The 22208-nt window shown below is 37.6% G+C and overlaps 1 protein-coding gene across 4 annotated transcripts in view; it reads right to left on the reverse strand.

Moving 5' to 3' along the window:
* LOC134213865 (E3 ubiquitin-protein ligase Ufd4) overlaps positions 1–20258 on the reverse strand; it is a 105447-nt gene extending 85189 nt beyond the window's left edge. For all 4 annotated transcript variants that reach the window (XM_062693288.1, XM_062693287.1, XM_062693286.1 and 1 more), the window contains exon 1: positions 19983–20258. The gene's annotated coding sequence lies outside the window, so the exon portion shown is untranslated. The remainder of the gene's footprint in view (positions 1–19982) is intronic.
* Positions 20259–22208: the final 1950 nt, after the last annotated feature.

Below are 22208 nucleotides of genomic sequence, written 5' to 3' on the forward strand. Positions count from 1 at the left end.
GCACACGCCAACCTTATACATTAAGACGAATAAACTCGAGTTAAAATATATTTTGAGGTAGTTTGGCAGTGCTGATAGAAAAAGTCAGTATTCAACCGAGAAGCATATTGAACTAGATTGCCACTGATTGAATTGATTGAGTTTTTTTCTCTCGTCATTTGCAACATCAAATATGATAACTGAGAATTGTCAACATTCACAAATGTTCGACTCGCATTACATCGTATTTATTGTAGATAAGTATGTACCTGTCGCATGCAACTAGTACCAGCCGGTCGTATGTTAGATAATCTGCGTCGTCTATCGCCACCATCAGCCGAGTACAATGATGAGAACAGATGGCAATCGGTATTTTTAGAATCTACTTAAGCAAACTGCTCGTCGGTGTCGTCTCGTCGCGAAACCGAGCAGAGCATTCTTCATTTTTCATATGCTCTGCGGAGTGGATGCCACCTCCTCAGAGGTGAAATTTGTGTCAACCAATCACGCAAAACAAAAGCTTGCGGTAAGTATATTCGTTGCGAATTGCCCCTTGTTTATGCGTTGTTGGTAATTTGGAAATACGTCTTATCTGAGGTTATTTTAACGCCGCAAAACCGCAGACAATGGAAGTTTTCAGTCAACAATGAGCTTGCCGATGTTAATGTTGCGCATTTGATTCGTTTGGCAGTCGCATATACTGCGAAAGAGCAATCAGCTAATGTTTTTTTTGTGCACTCTCATGCATCCATTCATGAGTATTGCAATTACACAAACAGTCAACAGGGATCCGATGGCCAATCACGAAAAATCAATCTCATTGAAAGGCTTCTTCTCGCTGACGCTCGGTAAGTTTTTCGGACGAATCGTATAATTGGCCAGAAAGGCATCGAACAGCATTGAAAGGGGTCAATTGCTCTACGAGACTTGAAGCGGCAACATTCGCTCTCAAGTGCGTGTCCGCCGAGTTGTGGAGTCAATAAATCTGCTGTCTGGTCTATGCCATCGTCAGCAATCATACGTTCTTCTACTCCACAAAAAAGTGTGCCATGGCACCACCACCACTGACAAATGAGAGGGCTTTTGTTGCCAATGGCAACCACCAGTGGCAACTATTCACAACATCCACCGAAAATTGATCAATTTCCTTCGCGTTTTCCTTTTCTTTAGAGCACAGTGCAGCGCTGATAACCCTGAGTTACCGTTGTTGTGGGTAACTTTGTTATTTATGTTCTACAAGAAAGACAGAAAATTGACAATAACGGAAAATCCACTGCTTTCGGTCCAATATCGGTCAAGGATCTTTCGGTACTTTGACCTGAGAACTTTGACCATATTGAATAAAAGTCGGGACATATGTAGGACGGGTAATACTCATTTGAATTGCTTGTTTGCGTATGTCTCGTATTATTAATCGATGACGTCAAGTCCTTGCTGTTGGTTGGAAAGGGAAACGAAAGGTGGCGTATGGTTATTATTGTTATTGGAAAACTTCTGCTGACCCTGTTCGCATAACATACCGGCATCACTTTTCGACGAGTACAGGAAATAGTAGTTTATAAGGAATGTCTAATTGATAAACGCAGCAGACTTGTCGATGGAGAAATGGAATCTGAGAATCAAAAAATGCATAGCCATTCTATTGAGATTGGTAAAGTAATGACCTTGGTTTTTGGAGCGTGATATAAAATCTTTTGAAGCATTCACTGAACATAGAATTCGATAATTTGTTTCAAATATGGCTTTCATTATATTATGTTAAATTATGATAAGCAAATCATGACGATAATCGTTGTAAGTCTCAGAACAAAAGTCGATTCATCCAGAAGAAATCCTAAAATTTATTGCAATAAGTTTCAAAGCTCAAAATAATTTTCTTAATTTATATGTCTGTTCATGAAGACGACTATTATTGAACCATCAACGGAAGTGTTATCTAAAAAGCAACTGCTAATATTATTCAATACTAATCAAAACTGTTAAAATCTCAAGCCAATTAACAAATTGCTCAGCCAATGTTACCTCTATTTACGTTCATATTGTTTAACAACGACTAAAGCTAAGGCTAAGTCCGGCTTGTACAATGAAACAAAAATATGCCGTCTGCTGGAGAGGCCGGTTTCCTTCGTCGACCGTAACCGCCATATAGGTGATATGTGGGTAATGAATTATTGCACATGCTGCAACTCATCTGGCCGCACGTTGGTAGCTAGCAGCAGTTGTTGCGCAACCGTTCAGCTGTTCCATCCATCAGACCAATTCCAAAGAAAAACCAGCGAGCAAAAAAAAACCGATGCACCACCAACCATCCAACTATCCATCTTCTTCTTTGGTAAGCCTCCACTACTGGAGTGGCTATAATAGAATGAACGAAGAAGCTAATAAGTAGGTAAAGTGATTCCGAATGGAGTACTGGCTTTGTGGCCGCGGCCATGTGTGCGAGGAGAGTGCCATGATTTCTCCATGTTCCGGAAGAGAGCGCACCGCACAATCGAGGCCCCGGCTGCCGATGGTCATTCGCAGGGGCACACAGATCCGCCCGTGTCCGGTAAAGACGGTTGCTTCCTTTCGCTTTTAGTTTCAGCGATCGGGTGAATCATTTGCAGGCGAATGAAATTATCTGCCGCAGGGTTGTTTTAAAGTATAATTTAATAATAACAGAAAACTTTGAATATCAATTAGATAAGATATCCGAAATTGTGTAATTGTAGGGAAGAACTACGATTTTGCACATTTCTAACTTCAGAAAGGATCATTTATCGAAACTAATTAATGTTCATTTATAACAAATGTTATTGATTGCGTTTCAAATTTAATCTATTATTGTTTTAAATTTGAGATAACAAGTAGTTTGAAACCCGTTTATCAAAATCAATATGTGCATTCCTCATTCTCATAAATACCTTAACAGCTAATACAAATAAATTAAGCTCAAGAAGTAATCCTTTACCAGCCCTACTATCACTGTTGTATCGGATTCATCAAGCCAATAGCTTTTGCTTGCATTGCTCATTTTTTTTCTCTGTCCAATTTCCTTGGTGCTGCGCAATGGTCTTAATGAAATGCGACTTTTGTGTGGTAATTCAGCGATTCTTTACGGCCCGGTGGTAATGATGAACGGGCGGCCATGCCGTGGCAGCAAGTAGCGTAATAAATTCGATTTTTGAACTCATTGAACTTTCGGAGGTTTTCAGTGATTTTCTTCTGTTTCTTGGGTTGGATTTCGGTCCGAACCGTGCAAACCGGAATGGCAATCTAAAAGTGAAGTCCATACGTAACTGCGTGTTATTCCGAGACTGATGTCCAAAGCATTGCGTGTTCGGCCATAAATTAAATTATTACATCGAAATGAAGCAGCACTGCGATGCACCAGTACCGTTTTAGTTTTCAAAGGGGTACTACTTCAATATGTCGAGTGGTTCGGTGTTCTATTCATAGTGAAAGAAAGGTCGATTGAGAAACGATTTTTAAGCATGGGGTATGCACATCGGTTTTTCATTTTTCGCTTCACTTTAGAAAAAGGCATATAAATAAAAATCGGATTCTGATATATTCCAAAGCACTTTCTTATAGCAAGTTAAATCTGATAGATAAAGGTACAGGCATACCTCGATAGTACGTACACCTGCGTTATTTTAGTGTACGTACTATCGAAGCAAAAAAAAATCCGAACAAAACATTTTTCTTTGCCTTTTTTGTTCACTTAAGAGTAGAAGAATGTTTATAAAACCACCCGGAAGCCAAAATTTCGATAGAAGGCTTTGTACTCTAGGCATATTTGTATTTGATGTAGTACACAACGGACCAACATGACCCAGATTTTTCTTGAAATGGTGCCTACATATAGAAATAGAATTGAACAAAATCATCGTCTTTGTTAATGAGAGGCCCTTTTTTCGAAATATAGTATTTTAATGCTTCGGAACATCCATAAACTACGTGACATTTTTAGGAGTAACATTTTAATGAGTAACATAATTATGCATGTACCTACATAACGCGACGATTGGGGATGGTTGATAGTTCACTACATTTTACGAAACATATTTCATGGATTTCCCCTATAGATTTTATGGGAATGAAAAGCTTCAAGGTAGCCCTGAAGTTTCACTGGCGTTGTGACTCTATTGGCTCTTCCTTACGAAAGTGACAAACTGTCATCTATAGCAACTGTTCCGTCGCGTTGATTCGTAGTTATATGAATACATAACTCTAAAACGAGTATAAAGATAACAATAAAACTGATTTAGAAGATGTGAAAAAGGATTTTTGTAAGTTTTTTTCTCTCGTCTTTAGAACCGTTTCTACCTTTCTCGTATAGGGTAACCGGCGGTAATGTTGGCCCTGGATGTAACATTGGCTCATCACGCAAATAAATTAATATTTCAGCGATAATACGTCGATTTGTAGGGAGATATTAATCACTTCTTCTTTAGAAAAGTGTATCAAACATATATCTGCTTTATAACTCTAGATTTATACACTTCTTAAACTATTGAAAGCAATTATCTTGCGTGAAAAATCACTTTGATTCGGTTTTTTAGCAGCCATGTTTCGATGACTTATGCAGGCTGGCTGTGCTAGAGTTTTTCATTTGCCAAATAAAAAAGTTTACTGAATGAACATACCTGCTTTCGCACATCAGATGAATGGATAACAACCACACTATGTCAGCTATCATTTTTATTTCACAATTTCCATTAGTATAGCGACATAATTAACCAAAACTTTTTTGGACAATACTGGGGGCACCCGTAGCCAAATGGTGGCATGCGCTTTCGTTTTGTAGCACTACGTTAGTATAGGTGAAACTAAAATCAAAACATTCTCATCAATAACCCGTACTGGAGAAAATAACCGAAAGCTGCAGATAGAATATCCGATGCTTGCGATAAGGTTGCTGAGATTTTTTGTAAAAACAGGTTAATCCACTCAACGGTTAAGTTTCTTTCGCAAATTACATAACGCTAAATTATTGTCAACCCACACCCAGCCCCTAGTAACGCTTTATGTATGATAGAGTTCTAAAATTTATAAAGTCCTTAACGCTCAGACAAGTACCCTCCCACAACCTAAAACGTCATGTAGTTTGTGATTGGGCCCTCATGATGCTTTTCTCGAATCACGATATAATCGCTTTCATTCGCAGAACATACCAAAAATAATTGCCTACCTTACGGCTTCCAAACACGATTCAAGCATCAACCTTTCGAGGTTCAAAACACCATTTTCTTCATAATTTCGCAAATAAATAATTAAATTAGTGTATGAATATTTAGTTTTATCATCTTTCGCACGAATCCTACAAACATTTTCTCACTTAATAATAGAAAGATACAATGGATCGTATGTTTCATTAGATAAACTGTCAACGTTCAACAATTTCATGTGAATAATTTCAAGTCAAATTACTTGACAAATACCTTCATCATAATTTAGATCTATTATTGCTTGCAAAAAGTATTTTGATCTGTAAAATGATACCGAAAAAGTATTCTTTCAACTCGGGAAGTTGAAACACGTGAGAGTTTTGAGAGGATTCACAACAGCTGATCGATATAGAGAGGAGTGGAATCAAACGCACGTACCAATCATGAAACTTCAATGCAGGCAGAGTTAAAAACAAGCATCCAATAATTGTATTTATGAATAACTAGCTTTATGTACCCGGCCTTGCTCGGAGTTGCCAGTTTAATTCGCAGTTTTTTTCACCATCGGAATTGGAATAGGTCAAAAGGATAATTGTGTTTTCTTATTGATATTTCATCATTTGATTAAAAGAAGGTAGATTACATTTGAAAACATTGACTGATTTTGAAAATGGGATCAAACCCAAAATCGCTTTATTCCGGGCAAACGTCTATTTCTAAAGAAGGAAAAACATACACCGATGCCTTATTCCGGAAAAACGTCTATTTTTAAAGAAATGATCACATTTACCGTCCAGAAGGAAACACTTTAATCATTGCTTTTCTCTGGGCAAACCATGATTTCGATGAAGTGTTGAGTTGATCGATCCCTGTCATCTTCGCCTTCTTAAGAAAAGAATGTTTGTTCCAAATTTGGTTGAAATCGGGCAAGGGGTACAGAAGTTATGCTGGAACATTGGATCATTGCATACCTTGCTTTTATTTATTAATCTTGAATCATTATCATATAATTATCATACCTTTTAAAATTTGGAATAAAGGTTACTCGATTATGGATCACTATGCAATTTGATCATTCATAATCATCAATCATTAATCATATCGATCGTTAATCATTAACCATACACATAGTGTGTCAACATTTAATCACGATCGGTAATCGTTAATCATAATCCAACGGTTTTTTTCATTATTCATAATCGTTAATTATTGTCACAAATGAATTTAATCATTAATCATTATCAGTCATCATTTTCAAAAATTATAATTCATTAATCATAATCTTTAATCATAGAGTTGAATGATTTAATCATTTAATCTGCTTAGAATTGGTCCTGGGGGTCAGGAGTTACACTGAATTGCCCGTTTTCTAAAGACAACCGCTTTCCCTTTACCCTTCCTCTTTTCTCAACGGCCATTTCACCCCTTTGTTATCTTCTCCTAGGGATAGAAAATGTGTGTACCAAATTTGGTTGAAATCGGTACAGGGGTTCAGAAGTTACACTAAATTGCCCGTTTTCTGAACAATACCCTCCCTTCAGACCCCTACCCCTTATCCAAATTTCCTCCCGTACGATCGGCTCCTCATAGTGAATATGTGTACAAAATTTGATTGAAATCGGTCCTGGGGTTGGGAGTTACACTGAGTTGCTCGTTTTCCAAAGACAACACCTCCCCTATACCCTCCCCTTTTTCCAAAGACCATCCCATCCCCTTTGTTATCGTTTCCTTATGATGTAGAATGTGTGTACCAAATTTGGTTGAAATCGGTACAGGGGTTCATGATTTACTTTGAATTGCCCGTTTTCTAAACAAAACCCCTCCCTCCAGCCCCCTCCCCCTTTCCCAAATCCCCTCCCATATGATTACCTCCTCGTAGTGAATATGTGTACAAAATTTGGTTGAAATCGGTCCTGGGAGTTGAAAGTTACACAGAATTGTTCGTTTTCTGAACAAAACCCCTCCCACCACCCCTCCCCCTTTTCTACACGACCATCCCACCCCTTTGTTAACTTCCTCTGAGGATAGAGAATGTCTGTACCAAATTTGGTTGAAATCGGCCAAGTGGTTCAGAAGTAGTTAGCGAACATACATACATAGATTGGTTTTTATATATATAGATAGAAGAAGAAGAAGATAGAAGATAGATATGTAATAATATCAGGTAGTTGGCACAGTTATAACTGTTTATGCACAGTACAAAGCAAGGAATTGCCTAGAATAAGTTTTACAATTTACTTTCTTCAGTAGTGCGTTATGCATCATTCCCACCTAAAGCATTGTTTACGTTTTGGAAAAAAGTTTCTTTGAGAGTATCGCGAGAGCGAGAGCAACACAACTGCCATGGTTTCAACTAGCAGTAAATCTCAAAATTATGCGGCAGCCAATAATTAACGTATGTAATTTGTTTGAAGGCACAACATGAGGACTAGAACATGTAGCCTTTTTGCAATTGCAGTTTTTAATACAGTTTTCATTTTTCTAAACTTCTTCACTTGCAAATATGGTAAATATTTGGGAAATAAATGATACATATAATAGTATTTTCGTTAGCATGTCCTTGGTCCTTGGTGCTATTGGGGGAATCTGAAACGCACTCTCACAATCAGTGTGGTAGTATTTACATGCAACCAATTAGAATGCACGCTCAATAAGATGATTCGATTTTCTCTATTTGTTTGCATGCTGCCTTTATTCAACGCAAGCAAAATGACTGGTACTATAAACAGCAACCCATCTTTATCTTTCGTATGTTCGAAATCAACAATCACTCGTCCCATGTGGACTGAAAAATTATCCACATGATAGGGACAAGGATGCCGACATTTTGTCCATTTCTCTCGAGACTTTCGCTGGTTTAAACGAGATATTGCGGACATTCATCGTCGTTTTTTGCTATTTGGCATAAAAACCAAATGTAAGCAAGCCGGCTGGTGGAATAATTTGGATTGGAAATGCAATATATGAAGATTTATAGCGATAAATGTGCTCAACCGTAGCATAATGGGCCAAGGTTTGAGCCGTTACCCCTATGTCCGAAAAGGCTTTAAGCACTCGGAGGCTCGGAGGGCTAACTTTCATATACACCTTAGCTAGACGAATTGATGCAATGTCTGTCGATAAAGTCTTTAAATCTGAATCATTGGATGGCAATCTAATCACAACTGCAACTAGCTGGAGCTGATCTCTGACCAAAACGTGCGACGTGGAAAAATATCTTTGGCAACATGGCTTTTTTTCTAAAGATGGAAATTGTTCTTCAGGAAACTAAAGAAAAGCTTCAAGAACGGCCCTTGAAATTGATACTACATTTTCTTTCGTATTTCAGTCTGAAATTATTTTATAACTTTATTTGAAATTTGTTTGGAAATTCAAAAATATTTTCTTTGAAAAAAACTTCTCATTTTAGAATTTCTCGTAGATTTGTTTCAGATACTCTTCTAATAGTCCCTCTGAGCATTTCTCCAGGAAATTCATCGGAAAACCTATCAAGAATTTATCCAAAAAATCCTCCTGGTACTCAAACCAGGAATTCCATCGAAATTTTATTTAAGAATTACTTTAGGAAATTCTTTGGGAACTCCTTCGAATAATCCTCCGAAAATTCGTTCCGAAGTTCTTCCTGAAAAAGGAACTTCCCGAAGTAATTCTTTAAGGAATTTTCTGCAGAATATCTTGAGAAATTTCTGTGGGAATTTTGAAACAAATTACCGGAAAATTCTTGAAGAAACTTTCGGGGGAACTTATGAATGGGTTTCTGGAGGAGTTCTTGACATAATTTCCCGAGAAATTCTTGACGGAATTTTTGGGGGAATCCATGCAGGAATAACTGGAAGAAAAAGAGGGAGAATTTCTAGAAGAATTTCCAGGGTTATTGTTTTAAGATATTGCTGCAAATTCCTGGAAGTAATTCTCGGGAAATCTTGAAGGGCTTTTTAGATGATTTAGGAAATTTAGAAATTTAGGCGAAGTATCCGCAGAAACCTTGAGAATTTCCGCAGGATCTTCGGGGAGAATTCCTTAAATAATTTCCAGAGAAATTTCAAGGGGAATTTTTGGAGGTAACTCCGTAAGAGTTTTGACAAAATTTCAGGAAGAATATCTGGAGAAATAGACAGATGAATTTGCAGACGAATTTCTCAAGAAATTTCCGGAAGAATTCGCGAAGAAAAAATCCCTGAACAATTTTCCGGGAGAGTTCTAGGAGAATTTTTCGAAAAAGTTTCCGGAGCGTGAGTAGGAGGCACCCATCGAAAGCTTTCCGTTAGCCACTGAAGAAATTCAAAGTAAAGTAATTAATGAAGAAAGCTTGGTGGAATTTCTGAATGATTTTCTGGGGGAAGTTCTGGGAGAGGAGACGTAAATAATTTTAAGGGAATTCCTAAGTGATTGTTGAAGAAGTCACCAAGTTAGTAGGGAAATTGTTGGGTATATTTGAAAGAATTTACGAACAAATACTTGGAATTTTTGAAAGAATTCACGGAAAAAAATCTGGTGAAATTCAGTCTTCCCACGAACATGTGTGATGTTCAACACAAGTACATTTTCATCAACTCGTGTTGAACACAGAACGTAAATTATTGACGTACTCGAGTACAACGGGATACCCAGTACCTGCCTAAACAAACTTGTACTCGAGTACAAAACACATGTACAAACTTGCTTTCAGTTCTGAGCGGTCCGAGAGTCGATACAAAGAGAAAGAACAAAATGGAATTCGGAAACTATACACGTTGAAATGAAGATGTGCAGTGATGGGTGGATCTGAAAGGTTTTTTTGCGAATAATTTTCTAATGATGCAGAACTTGTTCCTGACGTTAATGACCAACTGATATGGGTTTTCAACATCACGTAAGAATAATTGAGAGAACAGAAGATGTTGATAAATTTGACTTCGATTCACATGCCATTATACAACTTTAGTTGAGCGTGTACACTCCACAGAGAAGGAATAGAAAGCGCATAATTATAAATACTAATCATACTTATAGAACAGCGGAACAATTTCTCGACTCTCCGTTAATGTTTTCGTAATGAAACCAAATTGTGCATTGTCCATCGGGAGAAAGCATTTCGCGTTGCGCTATGGAGCCGCTCACAAATGACGTAACATAAAGTTGGGTGAATGCAGACCCTCCTTTATAGCACATTGTGTATGGACAATTTAAATCTTTTGTCTGGATCATAACGCTTGACGCTATCACCTTCATCCCCCTATAGCGTCACGTAAATCGTAAACACCCCTCATGGATGCACCGCATGACCGCATTGTATTGTCAAAAATATTTGTATGGGAAAAATCTTACATGGGGGGAGGGGGTATTCAAAAACCCGGAAAAATTACTTACGTAATTAGTGTACGGCCCCGAATGTAGAAAATGCAACAAAATAGATTGTTTTCATGATTGCAAACATGATTGTTTTCCGCGCATCTAGTGAAGTGATTGGCTTTTGACGGTGTTGTCGCCATCTGTTTTGCTTTTGAAATACACAGGATTTTTTTCCGATCGCAATTTTGATCGTGTGACTTCAATTTGCCACCAAAGTCTTTGCAACATGTTTCAAAAAATCCTAAATAATTCAAAGAAAAATCATATGGTTATTAATATGCGTTAAACATTTAGGATGAGTGCAAAATTGAGAAAATATAAATCGTGTAAAAACAAAATCCAGTGTATACAAATAATCGCAATTTGATAAGTTCGCAATAAATACCGTACTTACCCGGACAACCAGAATGCATGCATAATAGAATTGTTTTTCTCTTATGCGATGAAAATGCGCACAAATTTCATCGCTTACCTGTCGCGAAAACGCTTTTTACGTACAAAAGTGGAGGCGATATATGTGTATTTCTTATCCGACGTTGCACGCTAGTATATACGATGTGCACGATTTTTATGCGAATTTATTCGTTATGCATTGCGATGTAGTTTGTGATAACAAACTCTGTTTGACAGATAATCCGATACTCAGCGTGTTTGATGTTCGTTTGGGAAGACTGGTGAAATTTTACTAGCGCACTCCTATAAGTCATTGTAAAAATTTAGGAAGAACTTCCAGAGGAATTTCTGGGGGAACTTCCGGGAGAATTTCTGAAGCAACTTCCGAAGGAATTCCTGGTGGAACTTCTGGAGGAATTTTTGGAGAAACTTTCGGAGAATTTCTTGGAAGAATTACCGGAGGAATTTCTGGAAGAATTTTCGGGAGATTTTCAGGAAGAGCTTCCAGAGGAGAAACTTCCGGAGGAACTTCCGAAGGTATTCTCATGGAGGAACTTCCGGAGGTACTCCTACAGGAATATCCGGCGGAATTCCTGGAGGAACTTCCGGAGAAATTCCTGGAGGAACTAACGGAGGAATTCCTGGAAGAACTTCCGGAGGAACACCTCGAGGAACTTCCGGAGGTACTCCTAGAGGAATTTCCGGCGGAATTCCTGGAGGAACTTACGTAGGAATTGCTGGGGGAACTTATGGAAGAATTCTTGAAGGAACTTGTAGAGGAATTTCTGGAGGAACATGCGGTGGAACTTCCGGAGGAATTCTTGGAGGAACTTCCGGAGCAGCTTCTGGAAGAACTTCCGGGAGAACTCTTGGAGAAACTTACGGAGAAACTTAGAAGGAACTCCTGATTGAATCTCTAGTGGAATACTGGGATAAATTTTTGAAGGAACTCCTGGGGCCAGAGGAACTCCTGGAGCCATAACCAAATGAATTAAATAAAATCTAGGATAAAAATCACAAAAGCATAAGGATTACTACTCCTGGCCATGTCCATCTTCACCGTAACTTGGGAGAGGAAGGAAGTGTTGATGTATAACTTACTTAACGAGAGGTCCCCGACTCAGCGACACTCTCATAAGTACCATGGATTTGGATATAATATAATAGAAATTCATCCCGAAGGAATTCCTTGAAAGAGTTAATGGAGAAAAATCTGGAAGATTTCAATAAGGAATTCCTGGAAGATATCGCCAAGGAATGCATACAAGAATTCAAGAAAGAATTCCTGGAAGAATTACGGAAGGATTTTTTGGCAGGATTCCCGAAGGAAATCCTGAAAGAACTCACAAACGATTTTTTTGGAAGAATACTAGAAAGATTGTTTGGAAGAACTCCTTTATTTCCGTTCAAATCAAATTTTTATAGAGAGTCACACAGCGTGAGTTCGATTCCCGCGCCACGGTAAGAGCAGGGCTGGTAGCGACCGAAGCCACTCAAAATAGTGACTTTAGTGACCAAAGCTGACGAAAAAAGGGACCAAATAGTGACTTTCAGTTGCAGAAAAAGTGACCAAATAGTGACTTCCAATTCCATGCAAGTTCGATGAGACGAAATCAAGCGTTTTTGGGTAAATTTTGGGTGATCTGCGTGAATACTACCTACTTTAAAAAGATGCAGAGAATTATACGATTTGTCACTGGTGCCACGGAAGGTTTTGGTATTTTTAGTGCGCCAGAAACAACAGTACGGATCGTTTTGGTAGAAAACAAAACAAAAATTATGAAGATTCATGTACAACGAGCCGAGGATTGAGCGCTCGAAAAAATATGAAGATTCATGTACAACGAGCCGAGGATCGATGCTCTCTGAACTTTTAAATATTTTTCCTCCAAAATACGCAGATTTTCCGACTTGCTGTGCGTATTAATGAACGATTTTTGCTATGGAATTCGACAGCGCATGTAAATCTTCAAAATTGGAGAGACTTGTTCTCCTTTCTATGATATCTACTCATTAAATATTTTTTCAGAGCAAACCATTACATCTGTCCAACTACAAAAAATTGAGAACAAATTATATTTTCTTGAATTTTCTAGTCAAATTTTTATTTGAATGACTAATGAGGAATCAAGCCTCCTCAAATTGAGGCAACAACTCAAAATCCAAAAATCCTGAAATTGAGGTAGAATGTTGGCATTTTTATCAATGAAGATCATTAAGCATATGAAATATTAAATTTTATGGATTTGTGCTGTGAAAAAAATATAGCACTTGGAGAAGCATTGGAAGAGGAGGAACAAAACACAGTAAATAATAGAGTAAATAACCCAAGTAACCAAAAGTTTCTTTAAGAATACGTGTTTCGCTCAATCAGCTTCACTGAGCTGCTTAAGCGAAAAACGTACTCTTAAAGGAACTTTTGGTTACTTGGAAAGGCTGTCAATAAAAAAAAAAATAACTCGCCACATAACGATCATTTGTCTAGAGGATCTATTATAAAACCAATCATGTCTCCCAAGGGGTCAAGTCTCCCCACCTTCCCCTACTGTATAAAGATTGAGTTTAAAAAAAAAACTTGAAATCGACGGTCTCCTGCTTGCATGATTGTATACCAATTTATAAATTGTGACGTAAAACACCTTCAATTAGCTACTGGTGAAATGCCAATAAGAGCAGCGAGTTAAATGGCTGGCGAAGTTTTAGAGCGATCATTTTTCCAAGATCCGTAATTTCATTTCCGCCATGAACAAAGCATCATCCGAAGGATACATAAAACTTGCTCAATAGTTTCAAAATAGTTGAAAATAGTGACTTTTTGCGAGAAAAAGTGACTTTAGTGACTTGAGGTCGAAAAAAGAGACTTTTTAGTGACCAGCCCGAAAAAAGTGACCAAGTCACTAAAAAGTGACTCGCTACCAGGCCTGCGTTACGGTAAGAGGAAATCTTTCGTGATCGAAAAATTCTCCACTGATCCACTGGGTATTATCTGTTCTTTCTGTTGTGTCCTGCTAGGTGTTAAGTATTAAGTCTTCTGGGCCTTCTGGGCGATGACGGTTCTCCTGTCTTTTCAACACTTCAAAGTCAAAAGTCCATCTTCGCATTCTGTAAATCAAATGCAAGATGCAAATAGTTATGCTGTGCGAGATAGTTATATATAGTGCGAGATAGATAATCATAGGGGCGTAACTGCATTGACCGATATCTCTTCGTCGAGGTTTTCTTTTTATCGACGTAGTCATTGGCGATAGTTTGCCGAAGATTTAATGGTTTGGTGTGATAAAGAATGATTGCATCTTGCATCAGAAGCCCTAATCACGGTTGTAGCTTTTGAAACAGTGAGTTATTAACGAAATATAAAATCGACGAAAAGAAATCGATCAATACAGTTACGTCCCTATGATTCAACCGATGTGTATCGAGAAATGAACCAGCAGTTAGGATTCTTTCACGAATGACGTAACGCTAAATTTGACGATTTTGGACCCCCACCCTCTCCCTCGTAACACTTTTAGTATGAAAGGTTTATTTTTTTCTATAGATCGTTTTCACTCGGCCTTGTGAAAGGCCCCTTACGAGGATGCTGTCATTTTTGCTTCGAATGCGAAGCTGCAAGTAGATGACTGCAAACGAGCAAATCAGATACTGCAAGAGGTGTACTGAAACAGAAACTAGTTTCGGGTGGCATTCATGGCAAATTAGGCCGGAAGCTGGAGAAGATCAATGAGCATTACTCATTCTAGTTCATTAGACAGTTCATGTGGACTGATCCGATGGTGAGTCTAGCGTGGATAAAATCGAAATACTATCGACGATATCATCAACTCGTCGCAGTATGAGTTAGAGAGTTCCTACAGAGTTAAGTGACTGAGGACGCGTCTCGTCCAAACTACACCTGGCGGATGAAGTAATGAAATGTAAGTTGGGGCCGTAACTCTCAATGAGTAGTTTGTGGTTTCAAGAACAAAGGTTTAGCAGTCGCTTAAGGCCCGTAGACCTGAAAACCAAATAATAAATTCAGCTCTACTATTTCATTTGGGTCATTACGCTCCGAACATCGATTTCATAAGGTTCATCGTTTCGCGGACGAGATTACATCGTGAAACAGCCTACATTTGCATTCTACATCGATACAGAAGCAACGTCTAGCAGTTGGAACTCGGCGAACTTAATCAGGATGATTACAACGAGTCAAAGGTGCACTGTTACGAATGAGGCCGATAAGTCATTCCCAGTCGAGATTAACAAATCCACTTTCAGCTACAAAACAAATATCGTCAAAAATGAAGTATTGCGAACCATTGTTTACGAACTTGTCAACCTCCGGTGAAGAATGTCTCAAAAAGCTGTACTTGTTGACGCGTAATGAAAGCCATCCAAAGACCATCGGCGATGATTCCACTTTCAGAGATGATATTGGCAGCCGAATGGCGAGGAGACTCTTGAAACCATTTTGTACGAAGCCGAATCCATGATAAATTCTCGGCCATTGGAATCAGCCGGGCCAAGAAGCGTTGGCTTATAGACAACACAGAACTTGTTGGCTGATCTAACTGCTCGCTCGCAACGCAACACCCAGTGGAGCAGTGGATTATTTTGCGCTTCACGCTCCTTACCAGGGCGGGAATCCAATCCACACACCATGGTTCACAAATACACTTAGATAACAGATGCCACTAACCGTATGACTAATGCTGTCCAATGAGCAGCTCGAAGTAACTCGAAGTTATTCCAATCCTTCTCATGCCCATTTGTTGACAAAAAATAACGATCAGGAGCACACTAGCGCCTCCTGAAGGCCGTCATGATACATTATATTTTAAAAATTAAGTAAAAACAGAATAATAATAATAATAATAATTGAAATTGAAGTTGGAGGGCCAAGCCGGCCGATCACTGTACATGTTAAAAATAATTGTAGAACAAAAAATGTTTTAAATAAAGAAGAATTTTACTACTTCTAACGATCAGGAAGGGAGCAACTTCGGGCTACTTCGAGCTGCTCATTGGACAGCACTACTATGACGCCCAATGTAATTTATTCGTCCGAAAATTCATAAGAAAAATCTTTCAAAATATCATATTCAAATAAATCCTCCGTGAATTTATCCAGCATTTCCTTCGCTAATTCTGCCAGAAATTCCTTCGTCTTCAGTAATTCTTCCGGGAATTCTTTGTTGAATTTGTGTACACATTTGCCAGGCACACTTCCAAGATTTTATCAAGGAATTCCTCTGGAATTCTTTCTGAAGTTCCTCCAGAAATTCCTCAGGCAGTTCCTACAGGAATTTTGGATTCTTATGAATTCCATCTGGAAGTTCCTCCAGGAATGTTTCCCGAAGTTCCTTCAGGAATTCCTTCGACAGCTTCTCCAAGAATTTTTCCGCAAGATTATACAAGAATGGAAGCATAGGGTAGGATGGGGCAAGATGGGTCGCCTAAGGCGAACCCTGAATGTCTCAAAACAGAAACATTTCAATTCAACTTTTCAACATGGATCTATAAAAATAGCTCATAATCTGTAAGCCAGGGGTATGAAATAACAAAAAATCCACTTTTTATTTCATTTTGAGTCATTAAAGTAGAAGTCTAATTTTTTGTCAATTTAAAAATGACGGGGTAAGATGGGTCAAACAGCGGGGCAAGATGGGTCACCTTTATATTTTGCAATTAATATTGTTTTTATTCCCAATATTGAATTACACACAGATAGATGGCTTTATTGCCAATGATTTTATTGAATAGAAAGGAATGTTTAAGCCTTGGATGAAGAAATGGCTCTACATTAAAAAATGTCTGCAAATTCTTATGAAAACAAACCGTCTGGGTATTGCTTTCTTAAAGACAAAAATAGACATTTTCAATAAACAAATTAACATCATTATGTCAAAAATAGCCTTAAAATAATTAAACCAGCCATTTAAGATGTGTCTTGAATACGAACTATGTCCTTCAGTGTGTGCTGACCCATCTTGCCCCATTTTTAAGTTCATGTTAGAATGTCTAATTTTCAATCAAATTTATTTATTTCAACGCAGTTAGTACAACATCACCTACATTACTTATAATACTTTCACTAAGTTACTAAAAAAGTTTAAATTTTACATTGCTCGACGAGATTACACGTTTTATAGAAAGTGTGTTTCGCATAAGAAACAATGCTGAAAAATATTTTACCTTGCCATACCCTACCAAAATAAATTTTTATCATCAAATCGAGTGACAATGAAGTAGAACCAAATTATTCCTCCTACAAAGTCATAATATCCACATTAAAATGTACACGATGCTCAAAAACGACCCTGACCCATCTTACCCCGTGACCCATCTTGCCCCGCCTAACCCTACCCTAAATTTCCTTCCTTGTAAGGAGACTACTGTAAAAATGTCCAGGTGATTTCTTTGAGGAATTTCTAAAAGAAATCCAGCAAGAATTTTCAAGGTAAAACCGGAAGAGTTTCTGATGGAATATCCGAGGATTTGGAGGAGAAAATCCTGGAAAAATCGCAAAAAATACTAGAAGAACTTTGGAAGAGTTGGCTGGTTTTAATTATAAAGAATTATTCGAAGGCATTTATGTAGGAGTTTTTATGCAGAACTGAAGTAACTGTATGGGGAAACTGTCATAAGACGAGTTTATACAATCCCATTGAATTCCACCACTTAATTGTATCTTGACAGATACGTATTTCGACCTCAAAAGTAAGGCCGTCTTCAGTGTCTCGTACTTGACTCGACTCGAGGTCGAGTCAAGTACGAGACACTGAAGACGGCCTTGCTTTTGAGGTCGAAATACGTGTCTGTCAAGATACAATTAAGTGGTGGAATTCAATGGGATTGTATAAACTCGTCTTATGACAGGTGAAAACATTCCACTAAAAAGCTCAAAATAATTTTCTTATCATGTATGGGGAACTTCTGAAGGATTTCCAGGAAAAAAATTGAAGTATATTCGAGAGGAACTCCTAATATATTTTTAGGTGAAACTTTTTTAATTTTTTCTTTTTGTACTCTTGGAGGGTTTCCACAGAAATTTCAGATCTGTTGAAGGATTTCCAAGATACATTTATGAAAGATTTTCAGGAGGAGTTTTGAGGATTCTCCGAATTTTTTTCTTAATAAATCCAGGAGGATTTTGGTCCTTACGGTCATCAAGGAAAGGAGTGATTATTAGTTCGACTCTCGATGTCACTAGAGACCGAGTATACCTCTGTATCTCCACGATCGTCTCAGGATAGGATGTTGTGTTGATAAGAAGGCATATATTATCTGGATTCACTTTGGTAAGTGATGTGGTCTATCAGATGGGTAAGTATTACAATGGATTCTAATGGGATTATTTTTTTACAATTATATTTCGAATGCTATTGGATTCTTAAACCAGTCTAATACAACAACATTATGTAATATGCAATGACCAGGGATGGAACCCTTGATCTCCTGCTTATGAGGCAGAAGTAGTGGCACAAGTCAACCAAGCCCCCTCTCATGAGGAATTCTAGGACGAGTTCCTGAAAATTTTCTAGATGAGTTTTTTACGCAGTTCTTGGTGAAAAAATGTTCTCTAGATTTTAGAATACAATTTATTGGGTACATATCCGTAAAAAAGCTAATTTCGTCATCCGCGTACTTGAAACAGCTATAATGTCTATTTTTAATCTTAAGTACATTAGTTGACCAAAGTAGTTTGAATGAAGCGCACAAGTGGGGATGCAAAACTCAAGGTAAACATCAATTACACCCATTTGAAAAAAGCTCATAGAATTCCTTGAATTTTTATGCCAAACACCCTTTGCCAAATTTATTTTATTATGGTTTAGCACCTTAAATCATTGTACTCCAAGCAACCATATTCTAATTTCTACTGGTTACGAATTGTATTTATTGTTGCCGACATTAGAATTATGAACATAAAATAGATATCAATCTTCGCCAATTATGCCAAACAAATCCCTATATTAGAAGTCTAACAGGGAGAACTTTATCTCTAATATGACATTACTTTTAGACAAACTTTCTAAAAGAACACGTTACATATTACAATATGTAAAAAAATACACTTTTGATATCAATTTTCATATTAATTATTTATTATTCAATTATTTCATATTAGTATTAAGCTGTGCAAATTTGCTATTATTCAAGGTGCATAACTAGTATGAGTTGAAGTGAGAAAAAAAGGTTTGAAACTTTCTAAAGTTAGAACTGGTGCACGAGTGACCATTTCCGCCTGTGCTTGATTGTAAAGAACCCTCGTTTGGCAAATTAAAAACTGTGCCAATTACCTTTTAAGTGAACACAAAATAAACATTCCAAATACCTAGAATAACTAAAAAATAGCATACACTCCTTCAATTACCATTTTCTTGACCAAGGATTTTGATTCCATAAAAATGGTTACCATTGAAGAACGAACTAACGTAGGCTAGACAAAGTTTCTAATCTATTGATTAAATTCGACAAAATGCCTAGTAAGTAGTAACTTCATTGGAAGTGACAACTGCTCAAGAGAGTAAGAAGTGGTGTCAGCTACTATAGGATGAAATATTTTAGTACTAAGAAATAAGAGAATTGAATGACCTTTTCAATTTTTTTTTCTAAACTACACATCACAAAATCATAAACATCTTTATTATGACTTTCAGCCCTGGGTTGGTTCTTCTAATAGAATCGAATGTGCTAAAGTCCATTATAACGGCATGAATATTGTTTTTGTAATGGGTCAGTGACGCACTGCGCTTAAATTTTATTGATTCAACAAAATTTTCCAATGGTTGAAATTGGTAGCATTTAAAATAATCTTCCATACTGAAATTGAGGGAGGGGTCCCAATGAGTCCATGATAGTTTTTTTTTCCTGAGACGGATGTTGAGAAGCAACCAGCTCGTCGACGAAAAACAAACCTGAGAAAAACAAAGTTTGTTGTCGAAGTGGACTGCCTCCCTCCTCACTGTGCACTCGACAACCATTTTGACGCATCACTTCTCACCAACCCATCCTGATTAACTTTTCTCACGACTCATTCATAACCTTTTTACTTGCTTTTTCTTTTCGGTGGTGCAACTTTTTTCTGCCAATCATGAAAATTTCATTTTTTTTGTTCGACATTTCCCACAACGCAGCACAACCTACCGTCAACAATTTTGATGTTCGCTGACTCTTCGCACACAATCCTTTGCAATCGATATGAAATCCACCCGGAGAACGGGCTTTCCAGAGCCGTAGAAACTTATGCAAGATTTTCTTCTTTTTCGCCCAGTCACTGATTTGAAAATATTTTCCTGCCCCCTGCACTGCACTGTCGCCCGTTAGCCAGAAAGAGACAACACCACACTAGCTGTTTGGATACGACGCACCGCACAGACAGAACACGACCGAACCGAACGAAATCCACTCACAAACTGAACCGTTCGATGCGAAAACACACGCGACGGAGACACAAAGTGAGAAGATTGTCGACCAATCAGAAGGATTTATTTTGACACCGCAAATCCGCCAAATGGATTGTCATTTGAGTGTCAATTGACAGTTGTGTACACGCTCAGCTGATTCGTTTCTGATTACACGGTTAGAAAAAAGTACCTACATGGTTAGAAAAAAGTACCTAATATTAGGTACTTTTCACTCAAATCGGGGGATTAAACAAAAAATTAAAAAAATTCAATAAGTAAAACCATTGGCGTAACTACAGGGGGGCTAGGGGGGGCTATAGCCCCACCTAGGATTTGGCTAGCCCCCCCTAGAAAATTTGTTACTTTGTATAAGTATTGCGCATATCTAGTCCACTGATTATATACGGGGGTAAATGCAGAGAAAGGATTGTCTTCATTATCAAATCCCTCTCTTCGAAACACTACAGCAAGTTGAATCTATTCGCTCAAATTTTTGAACTTCGAGCAATTGTTATAAGGCTTGCTCACGACACAATCTGGACCTCTCAAAACATGTTATAACTTATGAAATATCAAAGGAAATACCTCATCAACAAGTAAATTAAAAAATATATTATTTATAAGTATTACAAGTACTAAATGGACAATTCCTTGAGATTTTCAAGTTTTTCCAGGGTTTTGTGAGTAATTGTTATCTAAATCGAGCATATGATCTTACCCTTCCTAACTAATACCAATCCTAAAAGCTGCAGCGCATTTTAATTATCACTGTAGGCTTCTTGAGAAAGGCTCGGTAAAACTCTTAGATTTCAAGTAGAAGTAACAAAAAGTTGAATAAGAAAGAACTTTGTATTCTTTCGGATGGATTTTAAAAACTCCGCATACTATTTAATTCTCTAAACTCCTACCTATTGTCGCTGCAGCAATGAAACCAGTGAAATTGTCTCAGTAGGCGTGAAACAGACCTACTGAGAGAAAAGATGTGTTAACTTGTTAATTTGTTGCAATTTTTTAACTAAATTGAAAATTAACGACCAATAAGTTGTATTGGGATGTAAAACTGATTTTTTTTTTAAATCGTCCTAGAAGTTATTCTAACAGAAAAGAAGGTTAGTTTGTTGTGGTCAGATCGCCGTTTGAAAGCTCGTAGGAATTGTCAGGTCACTGAATGGAAAGCTGACGAAAAGAGTTTAACTAACTAATTTATTCAATATTTAATTAATAATGTATTCTAGGTTCGAAGCAAATCAAAAAATCCTTTAAAAATCAGGATCGTGCTTCACATTCTATTTACGGCGAGCCCAACACCTACACTGCCAAAAATATCTGTATAAGATATATGTGTCGCCGTTATAGATTTTTGCAATAGCTCCACCCTAATACAATCGATATAGAACCACACATAAATTAAATAATTGCTAATTTGAGACCACACATAAGGTTTATTTGGATATATATTTTATAAGTAGTTCGCGTGGAGAATGTTTATGTGTGCACTGATATACATCATAAGTTAAATCTATGGATTTTTGCCAATAAATATGTGTGGATTTTTAGTAGTGTATGGTTTTCTGAACCTATCAAGGATCTTAGGAATCCTACGAGATTTCAAGATTTTTGTAACAGGGCTGAGCGTCGATGAACATCATTTGAAATATTCAAGTCGTCCATTGCATTGGTATCTGGTAGTTGAATCGAGCGAAAATGGTAAACTTTCTGTGTTATGAGTGTTAAAATAGAAAAAAGTTTAAAAAAAGTTAGCCCCCCTAGAATTTTTCATTAGTTACGCCAATGAGTAAAACTCACTAAATATTACATTGTTACCGTACGGTAACATTGCTTACTATTTCGATGTGGAACGGTAGGGTGAATTATATTGTAATAGATAGTTAACGATCAATTTGAAAACTGAGGGCGGCTGGGGGGGCTAACGCATCAAACGCATTTAACAGCGTTGGGGCCGGTG

The sequence above is a fragment of the Armigeres subalbatus genome, chromosome 2 (assembly GCF_024139115.2).
Source record: "Armigeres subalbatus isolate Guangzhou_Male chromosome 2, GZ_Asu_2, whole genome shotgun sequence".
NCBI lineage: Eukaryota > Metazoa > Arthropoda > Insecta > Diptera > Culicidae > Armigeres > Armigeres subalbatus.